The 20,315-nt window shown below is 54.6% G+C and overlaps 3 long non-coding RNA genes across 3 annotated transcripts; 1 reads left to right on the top strand and 2 right to left on the bottom strand.

Moving 5' to 3' along the window:
* Positions 1–4,910: 4,910 nt before the first annotated feature.
* LOC125321036 lies at positions 4,911–19,349 on the bottom strand. The gene is made up of 3 exons (XR_007201411.1): positions 19,339–19,349; positions 9,533–9,540; positions 4,911–5,052 (listed from the first exon to the last, which is right to left on the bottom strand). It is a non-coding gene; the product is annotated as an uncharacterized LOC125321036 (long non-coding RNA).
* On the bottom strand, positions 6,350–7,626 carry LOC125321034. Its single transcript, XR_007201409.1, has 4 exons — positions 7,578–7,626; positions 6,965–7,000; positions 6,801–6,839; positions 6,350–6,403 (listed from the first exon to the last, which is right to left on the bottom strand). It is a non-coding gene; the product is annotated as an uncharacterized LOC125321034 (long non-coding RNA).
* LOC125321035 lies at positions 12,916–13,507 on the top strand. The gene is made up of 2 exons (XR_007201410.1): positions 12,916–12,953; positions 13,368–13,507. It is a non-coding gene; the product is annotated as an uncharacterized LOC125321035 (long non-coding RNA).
* Positions 19,350–20,315: the final 966 nt, after the last annotated feature.

The following is a 20,315-nucleotide window of genomic DNA, read 5'->3' as shown; positions in this document are numbered from 1 at the left end:
CAGAGCCGCATATGGACATTTATCTTAAACTTAAAATGATTCTTGAACAACGATTTGTAAATTTTAGCTTGATTCAAGCTCAAAAAGAACTGAAACACTTCCTGGCATGGTTGTTTAAGAACTTTTTCTATGTTTCTTGGGATTTAATTCTTACCAAGGGCTTTTGGAAAACCGTTTGGACACAGTTAATACTGGAGTCAAAATATATGCCGATGGAAGAATATTTTCGTGAATATTATTTAGTTACCGAGACTGTTGAGCAATGTCAGCTGTGTCCTGGCGAAGGGAAGCGTGGCGCAGGGACCGTGCGGCCCAGGCCACGTGCACCGAGTACTCTGCGAGCAGCCGCGAGGCAGTTCCCGCGCGCGGGCGGAGCCACGCGAGCCGCAGTGTCGGTGGCGGAGCGAGTCGCGGCGGGAGCAGCGGGACCCGGCGGTGCCTGCCCGGTCCTGTGCAGCGCGTGGTGGCGCGAGCCCCGGGAACGCCCGACCGAGAGGGGCGGCGCGCGGGCGGCGGCTGGCGGCGGTGGCGATGGAACGGAGCCGTGCCCAGCCGAGACGCCCGCTGGAGCAGGGCGCGGGGGAGTCATCGCTCGGGGGCCCGGCCGAGACGTGGGTGCAGCGCCCGGCAGCGGCAGCGAAGCTGCGACCAGAGGAGGCGACGCACGGAGAACTGAGCGGCGGGGCCCGGCCCGGCCCGCACAGCCCCGAACGCGACCCCGGGAAGAGCGCGCAGGCACCAGCAGCCCCGACAATTCCAACGCGGGAGCGACCGAAAGAGACAGCAAAGACGCAGCGAGACAGAAAACAGCAGCCACTCGGAAAAAGGAAAAGATCATAGCAACTAAGACCTTAGGGATAGTAAAATGGTATAATGTTAAGCAAAATTATGGTTTTATAACAAGGTGTGACAACCAGCAAGACATATTCGTGCATAGAACTGCTATTAAAAAGAATAACCCTGAAAAATGCATCCCAAGCTTGGGAGATGGAGAGGTGGTGGAATTTAATATTGTACTAGGGAGAAAAGGGTTACAAGCATCGCAGGTCACTGGGCCTGATGGTGTTCCTGTAAAAGGCAGTATATATGCAAAAAATCGTAGTCATGTTAGACAGTATCTCCATTGTAAGTCCCCCCTACAGTTTCCCTTTCCTAATCCCACCTTTCCCTTTTACCCTATGTCCTATTACCCCCAGTGTATTCCCAATCCGCTTTTTCATCCATGGTTTCCCTCACAAAACCATGCTTTTGCCAATTGTGTCCCCAAAAATCCCTTTCCAATGCCGAGTGGGGGATGAAAAGGGGGAGGGAAGAAGTTAAACCCTCTCCTGCCTCAGTTTCCCCACAAAGCATGCTCAGAGAATTCTGTCTCCCTTCTGTCAGCCCTAAGATGTTCCAGAGAATCTGTTTGGACATTTAAAGACTCAGGAGGGTGGCTTGTTTTGTTTTGAAACTGTTCTTGTTATGTTTATCCAGTTGTTTTCATTCTCCTTTTATTAAAATAAAACGGGTGAGGTGTTGGGGTCCCTCCCCTGCCGTGTAGCCCTGGGAGAGGGGCCCTGAGGGCACAGACACGGGGTTTCGCTGCCCCTGCTCAGCCTCGTTCCCATTGGTTGGTTTGTGTCCCCTGCGCGGGCAGAAGGACCCTTGGTCCCGTGACTGGAACAGTTCCTGGGCAGAGCTCTGGCCATGCGGCTGGAGAAATAAACATCTCTGAAACAGCTATCAAGAATCTGTCTGTCCATTATATATATTTCCTTTCCACGGGACTCCTGGTTTGATATATGCGTGTTGCAGTATCCCCACTGCAACAATTCACTTACACCTACCTTGTGTCTCTTGCATCCATACATCACAATACCCAACCCGTCATCCTTCATGCTCAAGTACAAGATGGCATCACAGGTACCTGCAGGTAAGTGCAGCCATTCCTTGAGGGTTGATCAAACTTTTAGGTCAAGGGCCTCGAGGAACCCTGCTTTCAGTTCTGAATGGTCAGCCAGGTAGGTCACTTGAGGGATGGTATATGTTTTTGGGCTATCCATTTTTTGATTCCTAGAGTTTGAAGAGGGACTTTACCAATTCACTGTAACCAGAATGTGAGTTTTGTAGATAGGATGCATTTTGCTACACCAATCCAAGGGTCAATCTGCAGGCCCAGATCTTTTTCAGAGTCACCGGGGCCAGTCATGTTCAGGACTGTGCCGGTGATGGTCCAAGCAGTGCAGTTGTTGATGCTAGAAGAGTCCTTTGTTTGCTTGATGGAAAAGCCGTGGCACTCTTCCCCTTGTGTTTTGAGACCGGGGAGATTGCAGAAGGTCTCTAATATCTTGATGTTCTGCTTCATGTTTTCCCAGGAATCGCTCAATAAGACCAGATCGTCTGCAAATGCCATCGCTGTGACGCTGTTCATTCCCCAGTGGTACCCTCTGCCACTCTCTTCCAGCTTGCAAAAGGCAACATTGGGTTGCCCTGTTTGACTCACACCTGGATCTGGATGTGGTCTCTCTGTGTTTTCTTTGTGGTGATATATGTACGGATGTTCTCATACATATTGCTCACCAAGCTGATGACATGAGGCTCCACTTCCCTTTGCTGCAGACCATGTAGGATGTGCTGGTGGCTGATGGTGTCAAAAGCCTTAGTGATGTCCACAAATACAACCCCCAGCGGTTTGTGATATTTTTTGGCAGACCGAATTACTGTTTGCAGGAGTTTCACATTTTCAGAGCATCCTGCCATTCTTATAAAGCCTCTTTGCCTTGGGTTGAGGGAGCATGCTTTAGTCGACCTTGCTGTTAATATTCTGGAGAACAGTCTTAACAGGATGGAGCCAATCATGATGGGTCTCCAGTTATTAATGTCTTGGAAATGTTCTGGTTTGGTTGACTTTGGTGTTAATACAGTCCTGCATCCCCTCACCATGTCCGAGATTTTACCTGATGTTAACCAAAGGTTGAATATCTCCATGGTCTGGGAAAACTCAGGGTCTGTCTTCTTGAGGTCCTTTAGGGTAATCCCGTCTGGACCAGGAGCTCAGCTTTTGCTCATCTCCTGCACGTTCTTCTCATTTTCTTTGGCTGTAATTAAGTCCCTGGAAGCGCTATTGTCAGCTTTCCCATTGAATTTGCAAGTTCCCAAGGCTCTTAAACTTTCCAGGTGTTTCCCATCTGTCTTTAAATGCCACACAAATTTCACTGGGTAGAATTTTGCAGGACAGGCATTCAATGTCATGCAGAGTAATCTTGGCTGATTTCCCCCAATCTAGATGGAATAGGTGCTGGAAGTGCACCTCTCCTGATTGCTCTCTTAGTCAGCCACTTCTGGCAAGGTCTTCAGGAGTTTTCTTCCTGGGTCCCTGCTTTGTTCTTATCTCGGGCTGCTGTTCTTATCTCGGGCTGATGTTCTTATCTGGCTTATCATATTGATGCATCTGAAGCAGCCCTGGGCTGACTCATTGACCAGTGATGTCATCTGCTGGCCATTAAGTACCTGCTTGAATGCCCATGGGAAGGAGTTGAGTTTCCCAGCTGAAGGACTTTGACTGAAAGTTCTCTGATAATGGGCCCGCAGCTGCCCTTCCCTCTGCTGGTTGATGTTCCCAGCTGTTCCTCCTCATTATCTGGCCAATGACTCATCCCAGCTGCTGTTCCCATGCCCACAGCTGGTTCCCTGGGCAGCAATCTCCTCTTATCACTCATCTGCTTCCCTGTCTTGGACAGAATGTGTTTGGCAATGAGTTTACTGATGGTTTTGTTTCCCCAAAACTGAGCCTTCAACCTTATCAGCAGATGCTCTTCCTCCTTAGACCAACACCTTTTGTGGGCGAAACATGGATTTAAAAGAAACATAAAGAGTTTAGTTATAGGCTAGCTGTGTTGCAATTAGTTAGAAGAGGAAGGAATTTGGGCCCAGCTAGAGTTAATTAAAATGGTTAAGAGAGCTGGACCTGAAACAGTTTTCAAGATGTTAGGAATTGCTTATGGAATAATTGCTGATCTGTCATTTGTATGTTTGCTTAGCTGTGCTTAGAATGAGGAACAGAAACATTGATAAGTTGGTCTGGGGAACAAGGGCAATTACCAGTTTCCTCCCTCTGTGGGAACCTATTCAAAAGTCACGCAAGAGGAAACTTAGAGATGTGGGTGGGGATGTTGCTGGCAGGTTGTGCTCCAGCTCAGGAGGCAATGTTTCCAATGTTCCTTCCCTCTCCTTGCTGCTTTTTCCCCCGTTGTTTAGTACAAAAAGTCTCGGGAGACAGCTGTCTTCTCCCACACTTGGTTGAGTTTTAAGATGTTCTTACACCTCCCATAGCCTGGGAAAACCCTCCCAAACCGTGGAAAAACAAACACACTCCTTAGTGTCAAACACACCCGATGTGTAAAACTCCAGTGTCAGCAGTTCAAATGCATTTTCTGCTAAGTTAGGGAGGCCAGATGGTAAATTTAGAGAGCACAGGTAGGCCCTGTTTTTACACAAGGAATCTAGATTAAAAGTTTTAGATGCCAGGTCCACCCAATCAAAATGGGAAGTTTGGGTGCCGGTCAATGCCTGGTACAGGCGTATCGATGGACACATTTTAGAGATCCGGATAGTTAAAGTGTCCAAAATTTTAGGAGAGGAGGAATAAGATCGGCAGTAGACCTCTCAATAAATTACCGGATCTTGCCAGGCACCAATCCCTGGGCCGGAATTCGGGTAAAAAGCTGCACGGTCCTTACATAAAATTTGTTCAACTGTTTAGCAGGAGATTGTTGACTGGAGATTCCAATGATACCATGCCGGGGCAGAAGTCGGCTTCATTACACTTCAAAGGGCATACAGTGGTACCATGAGGAGGAGAGACCTTTGCAGCAGTGCCCACTTCGTAACAGGTATCTCCTCAGAAGATGGTAGTTACGCTGGCCGCTTACTCGCGCTTCATTGAATTTCTTCACTTTGACATTCAGAGCACTGGGCAGAAATCACATGGTGTCAACACCCGCCTCGGGCCTTCGCGATGCTTTGTTTTAATTAAACAGTCGGATTCCCCTGGTCCACACCAGTTCTAAGCTGGCTGCTTTCTGATGTAGGAAGCAAATAGAGTCAATTTTTGGCCTGTGGTTTTGTTGTAATCCAGGGACAGTTTCCAAAATGATGCAATTTGTGGTGAAAAACCAGGAACGTGCCTCAGCATCGGGATGTTACACACTGAGTACAGAGCTGTTTGTGGTGGTTGTGATCAAGAAAACAATTGGAATTCTTGTCCCTACTTCACTCTTTCTCCCTCTCTCTCTGGGAATGAGTCTCCAACACTCCCTGCAGCTCTGCTTTCCATGATCTGCTCCTCTGGAGTTGGGCTTGGCCAGCTGAGCAGCGGGAAGCAGGAGGATAATGGACCATTCCAACTGCAGACTTCCTTTTTGTAGCCTCTGGATTTCCAGCATTTAGAAATGGTCATGTTTTAAACATTCTGACCAAATCCCACAGGTCTCACTTCTGCCCTGGCAGAAAATCCTCCTGTGGCCCTGTTTGGGAACGGACCCTCGGAAACACCTCACTGCAGATGACTTTTGGTTGGTTTTGCTAAGAGATGACAAGAAGATCAGCACAAGGAGGAAGGCTGAGGGAGAGGGAAGGACCAATTCCTTCCTTTTGTCTTCCCATTGGAAAGTCTCCTACAGAGGTTGTGCTGCAGCCAGAGACTTGCCGGGCCAAGGGCTGAGGGAAACGATTCAGCTGAGGCATTTGAGGCATCTTGTCCCCAGTTTGTAGCCCTGGATCTGGGAGGGGACTCAGCTGCCCCCCCTGCACCCCACAACCCCCCTGAAATGGGGGATTCCTCCCGCCTCTGCCAGGTGCCCCTTATCCATCCCTAGCCTGGGTGCTCCTGGTCTGAGCTCCCATGGTCATTCCTGGTGGTGGGGAGCAGGAGGGAGGAGTTCAGAGCAAACCTGGGAGGTGCCAGCAGGCTCAGAGATGTGTGGAGGTGACAGTGAGACAGTGACGGGATGTGCAGATGGTCACGGGGACAGGACAACACCTCGGGGATCAACTTCTTGGAGATTTGGGGGAATTTCCTTTGGAAAACACGCCCGGACACAGACACACGGACACAGAGCGTAGCTTTGCCAAAAGGGTGTATTGATTAGTCAGGGGCAAATGGCCCTGGGCTCAAAGGGTTCAGGGGATTCCTCCAGGGATGATCATCTCCTCATTCCACTAGTAGGGAAAAGGACACCATAGTCCCCACAACTTGCAATCCTGAAAGACATTCGCAGAAGGTGACCTCTGGTGCCCACTGGGACATGAGAGGGGCCTTGGCCCCAGCCCTCTCCCTGCAGGCACTGCTCACCTAGGCATCCAGAGAGGCAGCCAGGCGCTTCACCCGCAGAAGAGCCTCCAGCTTTTTACGCAGAGCAGGCTGGGGACAAAGGCAGCGTTAGAGACACACTGGGGGCACTGGGCTGCACTGGGAGGAAAAGGGAAAGCAAAGGGGTCCTTGGGGAAGGGGCCTGCGGGCAGCAATGGGGTGCAGGAGCTGCTGTGCTCCTGCCCAGAGGCAGTGGGGTCCTGGCCAAGAGGCACAGCTGGGGCAGGGGCTGCGGCCTGGGCCTTGCAGAGGGTGCTGGGGGGCCTGGGATGGGAATGCAACAGGGGCCCTGGGCAAGGGGTTCCCTGGGAAGGATCCGTGGGGCAGGGGAGGTGTCTGGGGTGTCAGCAGGGCTGCACTGGGCTGTGCTGGGGCAGCATGGGATGGCTTGGGGTGTGGTGGCCGTGCGAGGGGAGGGTCTGACACCGGCAGAACTCCTGGTACCCACCTGAGGTGTCTTCAGGATGTCGACATTGACTACATCCACCTGCAGAGAGACCAGGAGATCTCGCTGGTCACTGGGATGTCCCCGGTGCCAGCAAGGGATGGGAGGAACCAAAGTGCCCCCCAATTACCAGAGGGGATGCCCTCCAGTCCCAGCCCCCCACTCACCTCCTGGAGATCATCTTGGGTTCCTTCCAGGAGTGCCTGGGAAAGGACAACAAAGGCTTGGTCTGGATTGGACCTTGTGGGGCTGAGGGGGGAACACGGGTGCAGGGAGCAGGGCGGAGGCAAAGGGATGGGAATTCAGGGCCTCCAAGGAGATCTGTTTGGAGCTGGGGGAGACCCAAAGACACTGACCTGGGGTAAATTGAGGAGCCAAGGGACGTGGCTGGGGCCGTGGAAGGGGCACGGTGTAAGGTACAGGGCAGGAGAAAGGAATTATGGTGTAGGGACATGGGAGTGCAAGGGAGGGGCTTGGTGGGGAAAGAAGAACAGGGATGGGCAAGGACAAAAGCGACAGGACTGAGAGAGGGTTTGGGAGCTGGGGGTGAGTCCAGGAATGGTATCAGGAGACAGCGCTGCAGTGGCCAGGAAGAAAGGCAAAGGACTGGGGGGGGCATGGAAGGAAAGGGCTTGGGAATGGTCAGTGGGAGGGCATTTGGGGAGGCTGGCTAGGACATAGAGGAGAGAGCCGGGAGGAAATTCCTGAAGGGACACCAAAAGGGTGGGATGAGAGGCCAGAAAGGGCAGGGTGTGGGGACCTGTTTGGCTGGTGCCTCACCTTGGCCTGTGCCGGGAGGCACAGCAGGATGGAGAAGAGCAGGGTCACGCTGAGCACAGCCACCTTCATCTTCCTCTCGCACTGGGCAGCGCTGGCTGAGGCTGCGCCGGGCCAGGAGCACCTTTATCCCTGCCGGGACTCCTCGCTGCACCCTCCCCGACAGCCCCCAGGCCAAAGCCCGGCTTGGCACAGCCCCCAGCCCTGGCCACAAGCCCGGCCCTGGCACAGAGTCCATCCCACCTGCGGCACGCATCCAGCCCTCTTGCCTGGCATCCCTCCAGCTTCCTGCACGGGGCAGCTGCCCCTGGAATGGCCCAGGCACCTGCGGGGGCCAAGGCCCTGGGGGGGGTAGGGAGCCAAAGGCAGCTGGGGACCCTGTGGGGACAACCCCCACTCCACCACAATCCATCCTCCTGCAGCCCCCACAGCCAGATCCCCCATCTCCCGCTGCCCCTTCCCTCCCAGAGCTTTCCCTGTGGGACACCCCAGAGCTGAGCCCAGTCCCAGACCCAATATGTGGGAGAAGAACAGTGTCATGGGCAATGTGATCAACCCCATAACTGGGATCTCCAGTCACTGGAGACACTGGGGAGCACTGGGGAGCACTGGGGGTGGTGATCAGCTGCATACAATGCTGAGGCTTGGGGAATTACTCAGGTGTGGCACTTCCTAAATTCACACCACCTCGTTTTCTTGCATTGCAGGCCTCAAACCAGTCCCATCTCCAGCCCCAGAGCAGAGTCCAGAGGGGAAGATGCCCTACCCAGACCCTCACACTGTCACACCTGGGCACACCAGAGCACCTGGGGCCCGCTCTGCACAGCTGCCCCACACATGTGTGCTTCCAGGACCCCATCTGTGGGATATGCCCAGCTGTACTACCCATCCCCAACAAGGCTCAGACGCCAGCACTGTCCCTGCCTGGGACATGCCCACAGCTCCCCAAGTCCCTTGTCCCCACAGAGGGTCTCTGCAATGTCCTGGCCCTGGGCCCAGGCCAGCGCTGGACCTGAGCAGGAAGTGCCCATCCAAGGGGAAGTGGAGAAAGAGGAGCTTGTCCCCAGGCAGCCACTTGGAGCTAATTGGGCAAAGAGAGGTGTCCTGGGAGGAGGAGGGATGGTGGTCCCCTGCCAGCATCTCTGATAAGCCCTGTTTGCCCAGGGCCCAAGGCACCATGAAGACATTCAGACATCTTGGCCTTCCTAGGGATGTGCAGCTCCTTGGGCAAGTTCCAGAGCAAAGAGTCAAGGCAGGCGCCTGAAATGCTTTCCCAGCTGGCCCACAACACATCTCAGATGGACCCACAGTGTCCCTGGGAAAGAGAGAAGCAGAACCCTTCACTAATGCCCTGGAATGTCAAACAGGAATCACAGCCAGGGACAGCTCTTGGGAATCACTTCCCTGTGGGTTTTTCCTTCTTGGTGATGCCATGATGATTTTTTGCCTTTTTTATCTATACCTTTTACATACCCTTTTATATAGCTTTTATGTGTCCTCAGTGCTTTTAGCATGCATACTTGTAGTTCCTTAAGCCTGATAATTTAGCATAGTCCTAATATTCCGTTAAGCCAGGAGAACAAACATCTTGGAAGCCTCACACTTAGGGCCAGAAAGTCCTATGCTATCCTGAGAAACCAAGGTCCTCCCTAGAACATATTCTGCAAACTAAGATAGGGCCATCCAGGGCGGAATTCCTCGGGATGGGGGGATATCACACTATTAATTTAAGCTTCTCATTGGGGAATCTTTGATAGATATGCTAATTTGCAAGGTCTATAAATTGTACACACGATCCATCGTGTGTGGGCATTTTGGGTGCATTTCCATGTGCATTTTGGTGCATTCCACCTGGACGAAGTCATGCACCTTAAGATCCTTAAATAAATACCAAGGTAAAAAGCCTTTTTCCCTTAAACCGTGTTTGGTTCTTAATTTTAAGACCAGGGAAAGGCAACATTGGAAGCTGGGACAGGCATCTGGATCCACCTGAGAACAAAGCAAGAGACACTGGGAATCTTTGAGCCTCAGGCAAGGCTCCCATGGGCTTCAGAACCCAAAGCAGATTTTTACCCACAGCCTTTGATTTGCAGCTTGGGTGTCCTCAAAAGATTTCTCCTCACACCTTTCTAGGCAGATCACTAAACCAGAGCAGGATTTTCCTGTCCCAGGGGCTGCTCGATGGTTTTGGAAGTGGATGGGTCTGGGAAGCACAGCTGGAAGGAATGTGGCACATCTCAGACAGAGGAGGAGTTTGCAGAGGAACCGTGGGAGCCTGTTGGAAGCTCGGGGGCTCATTGGGAGAGACCAGATCCCTCTCAAGAAACGGGACACCCGTGTTCCGGCCAGCCTGGGAAGGAGGACTTGAAACTGGCAACGACAGGGGAAGGGCAGAGTTCCAGAGAGCACCCAGACAGCAAGACAAGGATCCCATGGGGATAATTCAGGAAAGGAAGGCAGCCCAGGAAATGGCCACAAGACAGGTCAAGGGGGTGTCCTCTTGCATCCCTCCTGGGATACAGACACTCTCCAATGCCTCGCTGAAGGGCCTGGATCCCAAATCATGAGGGATGGGAAGAAAACCCAGAGACTGAGAGATGTGCGGTTGTGAGACTTGGATGTCTCCAAGAGATGGAGGGATGGCTCCATGGTTGCAGTGCTCTTGGGAATGGCTCCAGGGGTTTCAGAAAAGCAGGACAGGAAGGGGAGTGGTGGAGTTGCCATTTTTGAAGGGTAAGTTCAGCCCTCAGGAATCTCTGACCCAGGAGAGCAGGGAGAAGGAATGGTGAAACAAAGACATTCCCATGGCTCTGCCTTCCTGTGTCCCCAGCTCTGCCCCCCTCTACAGGCTCTCCCTGCTGCCAGGCCTGCAGGGAGCCCAGGCTTCCAGGCTGCCTTCAGCTCCTCTATGCACAGACTTCCCCTCAACCCAAAATGTCTGAATGTCTTCCTGGTGCCTCGGGCCCTGGGCAAACAGGGCTTATCAGAGATGCTGGCAGGGGACCATCATCCCTCCTCCTCCCAGGACACCTCTCTTTGCCCAATTAGCTCCAAGTGGCTGCCTGGGGACAAGCTCCTCTTTCTCCACTTCCCTTTGGATGGGCACTTCCTGCTCAGGTCCAGCGCTGGCCTGGGCCCAGGGCCAGGGAACTGCAGAGACCCTCTGTGGGGACAAGGGACTTGGGGAGCTGTGGGCATGTCCCAGGCAGGGACAGTGCTGGCGTCTGAGCCTTGTTGGGGATGGGTATTACAGGTGGGCATATCCCACAGATGGGGTCCTGGAAGCACACATGTGTGGGGCAGCTGTGCAGAGCGGGCCCCAGGTGCTCTGGTGTGCCCAGGTGTGACAGTGTGAGGGTCTGGGTAGGGCATCTTCCCCTCTGGACTCTGCTCTGGGGCTGGAGATGGGACTGGTTTGAGGCCTGCAATGCAAGAAAACGAGGTGGTGTGAATTTAGGAAGTGCCACACCTGAGTAATTCCCCAAGCCTCAGCATTGTATGCAGCTGATCACCACCCCCAGTGCTCCCTAGTGCTCCCCAGTGCTCCCCAGTGTCTCCAGTGACTGGAGATCCCAGTTATGGGGTTGATCACATTGCCCATGACACTGTTCTTCTCCCACATATTGGGTCTGGGACTGGGCTCAGCTCTGGGCTGTCCCACAGGGAAAGCTCTGGGAGGGAAGGGGCAGCGGGAGATGGGGGATCTGGCTGTGGGGGCTGCAGGAGGATGGATTGTGGTGGAGTGGGGGTTGTCCCCACAGGGTCCCCAGCTGCCTTTGGCTCCCTACCCCCCCCAGGGCCTTGGCCCCCGCAGGTGCCTGGGCCATTCCAGGGGCAGCTGCCCCGTGCAGGAAGCTGGAGGGATGCCAGGCAAGGGGGCTGGATGCGTGCCGCAGGTGGGATGGACTCTGTGCCAGGGCCGGGCTTGTGGCCAGGGCTGGGGGCTGTGCCAAGCCGGGCTTTGGCCTGGGGGCTGTCGGGGAGGGTGCAGCGAGGAGTCCCGGCAGGGATAAAGGTGCTCCTGGCCCGGTGCAGCCTCAGCCAGCGCTGCCCAGTGCGAGAGGAAGATGAAGGTGGCTGTGCTCAGCGTGACCCTGCTCTTCTCCATCCTGCTGTGCCTCCCGGCACAGGCCAAGGTGAGGCACCAGCCAAACAGGTCCCCACACCCTGCCCTTTCTGGCCTCTCATCCCACCCTTTTGGTGTCCCTTCAGGAATTTCCTCCCGGCTCTCTCCTCTATGTCCTAGCCAGCCTCCCCAAATGCCCTCCCACTGACCATTCCCAAGCCCTTTCCTTCCATGCCCCCCCCAGTCCTTTGCCTTTCTTCCTGGCCACTGCAGCGCTGTCTCCTGATACCATTCCTGGACTCACCCCCAGCTCCCAAACCCTCTCTCAGTCCTGTCGCTTTTGTCCTTGCCCATCCCTGTTCTTCTTTCCCCACCAAGCCCCTCCCTTGCACTCCCATGTCCCTACACCATAATTCCTTTCTCCTGCCCTGTACCTTACACCGTGCCCCTTCCACGGCCCCAGCCACGTCCCTTGGCTCCTCAATTTACCCCAGGTCAGTGTCTTTGGGTCTCCCCCAGCTCCAAACAGATCTCCTTGGAGGCCCTGAATTCCCATCCCTTTGCCTCCGCCCTGCTCCCTGCACCCGTGTTCCCCCCTCAGCCCCACAAGGTCCAATCCAGACCAAGCCTTTGTTGTCCTTTCCCAGGCACTCCTGGAAGGAACCCAAGATGATCTCCAGGAGGTGAGTGGGGGGCTGGGACTGGAGGGCATCCCCTCTGGTAATTGGGGGGCACTTTGGTTCCTCCCATCCCTTGCTGGCACCAGGGACATCCCAGTGACCAGCGAGATCTCCTGGTCTCTCTGCAGGTGGATGTAGACAATGTCGACATCCTGAAGACACCTTAAGTGGGTACCAGGAGTTCTGCCGGTGTCAGACCCTCCCCTCGCACGCCCACCACACCCCAGGCCATCCCATGCTGCCCCAGCACAGCCCAGTGCAGCCCTGCTGACACCCCAGACACCTCCCCTGCCCCACGGATCCTTCCCAGGGAACCCCTTGCCCAGGGCCCCTGTTGCATTCCCATCCCAGGCCCCCCAGCACCCTCTGCAAGGCCCAGGGCACAGCCCCTGCCCCAGCTGTGCCTCTTGGCCAGGACCCCACTGCCTCTGGGCAGGAGCACAGCAGCTCCTGCACCCCATTGCTGCCCGCAGGCCCCTTCCCCAAGGACCCCTTTGCTTTCCCTTTTCCTCCCAGTGCAGCCCAATGCCCCCAGTGTGTCTCTAACGCTGCCTTTGTCCCCAGCCTGCTCTGGATGAAAAGCTGGAGGCTCTTCTGCAGCAGAAGCGCCTGGCTGCTGCTCTACATGGATAGGTGAGCAACACTCGGGGGTCTCGTGGCCCCAGAGGGTCCTGGGGGTTTCTGGAGGGATCTCAGAACCTGCTGGGTGTTGCCAGAACTTGGGGACGGCAAAGGGACATGGTGGGGGGTTGTCCCAGATCCGTGTCCCAAGTGTGCTGGACAGAGCGGCCCCTAAGTCTTTCCTTGTCACTGGGGAGCTGTTGGGAACCCGACAGTCCCCACGTGGGCAGCAGGATTACCTGGAGATTTTGGGGCATCCTGGGGCTTGGGGGGGTCTTGGGGTTCTGTGGATCTGAGGAGCAAAATCCTGTCCTGGGTCTATCCAGGGCTCCAATTCCCTTCTCCTTCATGACAGGCATGGGGACGAGGACCCTCTCCCATCCCATTGGACACAGGGGGATCACATTTTGATGTCTGTGTTTTTAGATTGAACCAGGTGGGGAAAACCATGTCCTGTCCCCCTCCCGTGGAATGAGGAGATGATGATCATCCCTGGAGGAATCGCCTGATCCCCTGTGAGCCCTGGGCCTTTTTCCTCAAATGGCCAATAAACCCCTTCAGCAAATTTACACTCCGTGTCCATGTGTCTGTGTCCGGGCGTGTTTTCCAAAGGAAATTCCCCCAAATCTCCAAGAAGTTGATCCCCGAGGTGTTGTCCTGTCCCCCTGACCATCTGCACATCCCATCACTGTCTCACTGTCACCTCCACACATCTCTGAGCCTGCTGGCACCTCCCAGGTTTGCTCTGAACTCCTCCCTCCTGCTCCCCACCACCAGGAATGACCATGGGAGCTCAGACCAGGAGCACCCAGGCTAGGGATGGATAAGGAGCACCTGGCAGAGGCGGGAGGAATCCCCCATTTCAGGGGGGTTGTGGGGTGCAAGGGGGGCAGCTGAGTCCCCTCCCAGATCCAGGGCTACAAACCAGGGACAAGATGCCTCAAGTGCCTCAGCTGAATCGTTTCCCTCAGCCCTTGGCCTGGCAAGTCTCTGGCTGCAGCACAACCTGTGCAGGAGACTTTCCAATGGGAAGACAAAAGGAAGGAATTGGTCCTTCCCTCTCCCTCAGCCTTCCTCCTTGTGCTGATCTTCTTGTCATCCCTTAGCAAAACCAACCAAAAGTCATCTGCAGTGAGGTGTTTCCGAGGGTCCGTTCCCAAACAGGGCCACAGGAGGGTTTTCTGCCAGGGCAGAAGTCAGACCTGTGGGATTTGGTCAGAATGTTTAAAACATGACCATTTCTAAACGCTGGAAATCCAGAGGCTACAAAAAGAAAGTCTGCAGTTGGAATGGTCCATTATCCACCCTCTTCCCGCTGCTCAGCTGGCCAAGCCCAACTCCAGAGGAGCAGATCATGGAAAGCAGAGCTGCAGGGAGTGTTGGAGACTCATTCCCAGAGAGAGAGGGAGAAAGAGTGAAATAGGGACAAGAATTCCAGTTGTTTTCTTGATCACAACCACCACAAACAGCTCTGTACTCAGTGTGCAACGTGCCAGTGCTGAGGCACGTTCCTGGTTTTTCACCACAAATTGCATCATTTTGGAAACTGTTTCTGGATTACAACAAAACCACAGGCCAAAAATTGACTCCGTTTGCTTCCTACATCAGAAATCATTAAACCTCTACCAAGATGTGTTTCCCTGCAGCAGAAAAGGCCACTTGATTCCTTTTGTGCTGACTTTCTCCTGAGTTCACGACTTCAGATCAACTGAAAGTGTCCCGCTACCACCAAAGGTGGCCGCCAACAGCCAGGATCCAACCCCCGAGTCACCATCAAACGCGCTGGATCTGCGCCTTCCGCAGCCCAGCAGCAATTCCTGCCGCTGCCCCCTGCTCTGGGTCAGACCAACGGGCATGGTTCTGGTGTGTGGGGCCAGCTCCCACAGGACATAGCGCTCAGACCCGCTCTGTGTCCCGCAGCTTGGGCATCTCAGGTGCTGCTCCACAGCTGCGGGGCCTTTCCCACTCTTTTTCCACCAAGGTTCCACCGCTGCTGCACTGAATCACAGAATCCCAGAATTAACCAGCTTGGAAAAGACCTGTGATATCATCCAGTCCAACCTATGACCCAACACCACCTTGTCACCAGACCATGGCAGCAAGTGCCACATCCAGTCTTTCCTTAAATACCTCCAGGGACGGCGACTCCACCACCTCCCTGGGAAGCCCATTCCAATGCCCAATCACCCTTGCTGTGAAGAAACTCTTTCTAATCTCCAGCCTAAACCTCCTCTGCTGCAGCTCAAGGCTGTGTCCTCTTGTCCTGTCTCTGGTCCCTGGGAGAAGAGACCGAGCCCCACCTGGCTGCCCCCTCCTGTCAGGGAGTTGTAGAGAGTGAGAAGGTCCCCCCTGAGCCTCCTCTTCTCCAGGATAAACAACCCCAGCTCCCTCAGCTGCTGCTCACGGGACTTGCATTCCACCGCTGTTCCACTGTTGCTCCGTGGCTGCTGCTGCTGCTGCTGTTCCGGCACAGCTGCAAAACCTCCCCTGGTGCTGCTCCCACTCCAGTGCTGCTCGTCTGTGACACTGCGGGGCCTCCTGGAACCGTGGGGACATTGTGACACCGCGGGGACACGTGGAAGCAAAGGAACCCTGTGCCACTCCAGGATCTTGTGGAATCCACAGGCCCTGGGGCACTGTGGGGCCTCATGGAACCAAGGATCCATTGTGATCCCTGAGGGCCTCGTGGTTCCCAGGGATCCTTGTGACACTGTGGGGCCTCATGGAACCAAAGAGACCCTGGGACAATGTGAGACCTGATGGCAGAAAGGGGGGAACCTGTGACAATGTGGGGCCTCATGGAGCCAAGGCGACCCTGACATAATGTGGGACCTCGCAGCAGAAAGGGGACTCTGTAACAATGTGGGGCCTCGTGGAACCAAGGACCATTGTGACACCACAAGGGCTCATGGCACCAGAGGGATCCTGTGACACCGTGCGACCTCGTGGCCCAAAGGAGAAACCTGTGACACTGTGGGGCCTCAGGGAATCAAGGGGTCTCTGAGACACAGTGGGGGCTCCTGGTTCTCAGTCTCTTCTGACACTTGTCTCCATCTACACAGAAGCCAAACAGAGCAGCCTGAGCCTCTGCATCCAGAATATTCCCGTCTCCATGGCAGGATGCTCCTGCTCACAGTGGTGCTGTGTGTTCCCTCTGCTCCCTGGGGGAATTGCATCCTACAAGACACAGCGACCACTCCGGTAGCCGACACCACAGGGCAGGGCCTCCTTCTGGGTGGCAGCAGAGACATCTTTCACTCCATCAGAATGCTCAGAGCCCCGTCCAATGAGGTCTGGAATGTTTCCAGGCACGGGGCATCCACCAGCTCGCTGGCAAATCTGTGCCAGTGTTTCACCACTCTCAGCATTAGAATTTTCCCTTTTCTCTGCTCTGAACCCACTCTCTTTCAGTTGAAAACAATCTCCCCTTGTCCCCTTGGCACAGGCCCTACGGAAACATTTCTCCACATGTTTCCGAGGAGGTGCTTTGAAGTCTGAAAGGTCACACTGGGGTGTCCCCACGGCCTTTTCTGCTCCAGGCTGAACAGGTCCAACTGTCCCAGCCTGTCTCTGTCACAGAGCTGCTCCAGTCCCCCGAGCATCTTGGTGGCCTCCTCTGGAAGTGTTCCACGACCTCCGAGTCTTTCCTGTGCTGAGGACCCTCTTGTCAATTGTTTTTGCAGAAGACGCAGCATGGGGTGGCCCCTGCCAGGCCGCTGAGCAGGGACAAGGAGGCACTGAGGCCCCAGGGCTGCAAGGGTCACTTGTCTCCTGCTGGCCTCAGGGCCAGGGCCAGCAGCCGTGGCCAAAGTGCTGCACAAGTTGGCTCTGTCAGGGCCTTGCAGCTGCTGCCCATCCCTCTGCCCTCTGCAGCCCAGGCTGTCCCACGCTGTCCCTGCCCTGCGCCTCTGTCCCTGCAGGCTGTCCTCTTCCCCCCGGCTGCCTCACCTTGCCGGCCCCTTCCTTTGCTGGCAGCTCTGCGTCCTGCCTGCCTCTGCCTGGGCACACAAAGCCTTGGGCTGCTCCAGACTCCTTCTGGGGGACGTGTTGCAGCACAGCACTTCCCTGGGAGGGAAAGACCTTTCTCCTGGTGTCCAGTCTGGAGCTGCCCAGCTGCCCTTGGTGCCATTATTTCTTTGTCAGGCTGTTTTATACAATGAAGAAAAGCTCCTCCATCTTTGAAACCTCCCTCCAAGCCCTCCCAGGCTACTTCTCTTCTGTCCTCAGTCTCCACAGAACTGAGCCCAGGGCCCTCAGCTTCCACCTGCTGGTTTTGTGATGAGGCCTCCAAAGCCCATCTTGGGAGATTTTTGGGTTCTCTCTAAGGTCTTTGAAAATGGAAACATAGTGATCGAGGTCCAAGATAAATGGAGTGTTATTTTTTCCCAAACCTTGCAGTGACAGAACAAGGGGCAATAGCTTTAAACTGAATGAGGGGGAATTTAGATTTGATCTAAGGAGGAAATATTTGACAGTGAGAGTGGCACAGAACTGCAACCATGCAAGCCAGAGAGCGATGCTCCATCCCAAAATTCTTCAAGGTCAGGAGGTTTGTGCCAACCCCTCCACTCCCCAAGGATGGAATTCCTGTTGTGGGGGTTCTCTGATGTGCTGCGTGACCTCACAAAGCTTCTGGCCAGAATGTCTGCTGGGGGCCAGCCAGGCTGCTGCAATGGCAGTGACCTCACAGCCATCACCATTCCAGCCCTGTCCCCTGGGCCTGGCTCTCTCCTTTCCTCTCTCCTGGTCTTGTCTCTGCAGGGATGAGTGGTTTTGTGATGAACACCTTGTCCCCAAGATATTCCTGAGACCAATCATTTGTCAGTCAGGCCCATGTCACAGCAGTGACCTCATTTTCAACTCGCTCAACTCCTCATCTCTGCTGGAGCCCACATTGAGCAGCCAAAGCCAGCCCCTGCTCTGGCCTTTCCCTCTGCCCTGCCCCAGGGCCTGACAGAGCCAGGCGGCCGCAGGTGACCTTGAGGTTGTGCAGGGCTCAGGCACAGGGGCTGTGCCAGACTCAGTGCTGAGCTCACACTCTGTGGGGTGGAGCAGAGCCCAGCCAGAAGTCACCCCCTGAAGCAGCAGCTCTGCAGTGGTGGCCACTGGGCCGGCTTGGCCAGGGAGGCTTCTGGCCATGCCCTGCAAGGAGCTGCTGCTGCCAAGGTGCCTTTGGTGTCTCAGGCTCTCCCTGGCACAGCTCCCACTCCGGCACTCTGCACTGAGGCCTTCAATGTGTTGGGCTGGCCTGGGGCTTCTCCTGCAGCAGGGTCTGCCCTGGTCATGGCACAGGAAAGGCAGTTCCTGCTGGAGCAGGAGGCTCTGCCTGGAATGGGCTCAAACAGCTCCAACAAGGCCCTGTTTGCAGAGCCCCCAGTGGGGAATGCAGAAGGGAGGTCCCGCTGCTTTTGGGGTGAAGAATGCAGAACCCAGCCTGACTCCTCCATTTCAAAGTTCAACATCCTCAGAGGGAGCTGCAGCTGTGGCAGAGCTGGTAAAATCCCTGGAGAAAGGAACAACCAACCAAGTGACGCCACTGAGAGCTTCTCCAGAGCTGTGGAGTTGGCACAGCCTGGGCACATCTGACTGACAGGGCAGCACGTCAGACTAGAAAAGCCCCGTCCCAAATTTTAATGGCAACGTCTTCTGACATTTCCCTTCTTGGGGGTGGTGGAGATCCCTCCCTGGAGTGGGGACACTCCTCAAGGTCACTGCTCAAGGCCGAGTCACAGACATTTGCCTACGGTCATTGATCTGGGTGAGTGACATCAATCTCTGCTTAAGGACTGGTTTTGCTTTAATACAAGTGCTTCAAAATTGCGTCCTAGAGCACTAGATTGTAATAGTTGTTACAGCTCCTATACTGTGCAGTAAATAATTCTGATTAAGATCTTTTTCTCTAATCATGAGGGTAATCAATTAGATCTGTATTTATATAAATAGATCTGGTTTGCTATTACTCATCCCGTGGGACAATTTACATAAAGCTTCAATTCCACCTGTCTAATCCTTGCCAAAAAAACCATAAACCCTTGCCAAAATCTGGGGCTGGGATTGGATCCGGCCGTTCCCAGGCTCCCCTCACTGAAGGAGTTTAGAAAGCCTGGGGGTCCTGGAGGGATTTGGGGATCTATGGGGAGTGTTTGGGGGGCCCTGCTGCACCTCATAACCCAGTGGCAGCTTCTCTAATAAACTTTGCCTGAAACTCCCACTCTGCCCATGACAGGCACGCTGTGAGTGTCTGTGACATCCCGGCTCTAGGGCAGCCTGGGGACTCCTGGATGTCACCATGGAACCCCTGTGAGTGTCCGTCACCTCACGGTTCTTTAGGAGCACGGGGATTTCACCACTGGACTCCTGTCACTGACTGCGACATCCCGGCTCCTTGTCAGCATACAGACACGTCTGTTGTCACCATGGAGCCCCTGTGAGTATGTGTGAGCTCATGGCCCTTTGGAAGAAGACACCCTTTGCATTTCACATGAAGCCCCTGTGACCGGGTCTTTAGCAGCCCAGAGACCCCTGAGATGTCACTGTGGAGCCCCTGCGCTTGTCTGTGAGCTCTCAGCTTCTGAGCAGGCTGAAGACAACTGTGATGTCACCCTGGAGTCCCTGTGGCTGTGTGCGACTAATGCATCTTTAGGAGCCTAGAGACCCCTGGGATATCACCGTGGAGCCTCTGTCACTGCCAGTGACCTCGTGGCTCTTTAGCAGCCTGGAGACACTTGGAATGTCACCGTGGAGCCCTTGTGAGTACCTGTGACAGATCAATGCCCCAGCAACATGAAGTCCCCTGGGATGTCACCATGCAATGGCTTTGACTGCCTCTGAGCCCACGGCTTTTTATCATCCCAGGAAAAGCCTGGGATGTCACCACGGAACCCCTTTGACTGCTTGTGCCGTGGTTTAGGAATGATATTCCCCCATTTCATGCTCCTACTAAAACCGTGGCGCCTCTCACTCCCCTAATGCCTCCCATGGAAAGCACAAAAGACAAAGATCCTGGGCTGGGATAAGAACAATTTACTGGGAACAGCAATGAGATAAGGAACAAACAGGAAGGGCAACAATATTGATAACAGAAGGGATAAGACAAAGAAGTTACTTACAGGGAAAACTGCAACACCACCAACCCTGCCCCTGTGTTCACCCAGGTGCCTGTGGAAAACCAGAAAAAGGAGATCACCATCCAGGTGTCTTCCCAACGTGGATCACCAGGAATGTGGGTCACCAGCTCTCTTTGCAAAGTGGGTCCTCTGATGGAGGATGATGATGGGGCAGCAGACAAAGCTTTTCCTGTGGTTGGGGCGGTCCCAGGGCTTCCCTTACCGGTGGCTCTGCCGGTGATTAGTCAAGTAAGAACTCCGAGTGAAG

This window comes from Corvus hawaiiensis, unplaced genomic scaffold (genome assembly GCF_020740725.1).
Source record: "Corvus hawaiiensis isolate bCorHaw1 unplaced genomic scaffold, bCorHaw1.pri.cur scaffold_32_ctg1, whole genome shotgun sequence".
NCBI classification, from domain to species: domain Eukaryota; kingdom Metazoa; phylum Chordata; class Aves; order Passeriformes; family Corvidae; genus Corvus; species Corvus hawaiiensis.
Note: the sequence above shows the minus strand (reverse complement) of the source record. Positions and strands in the feature narration are given on the sequence as shown.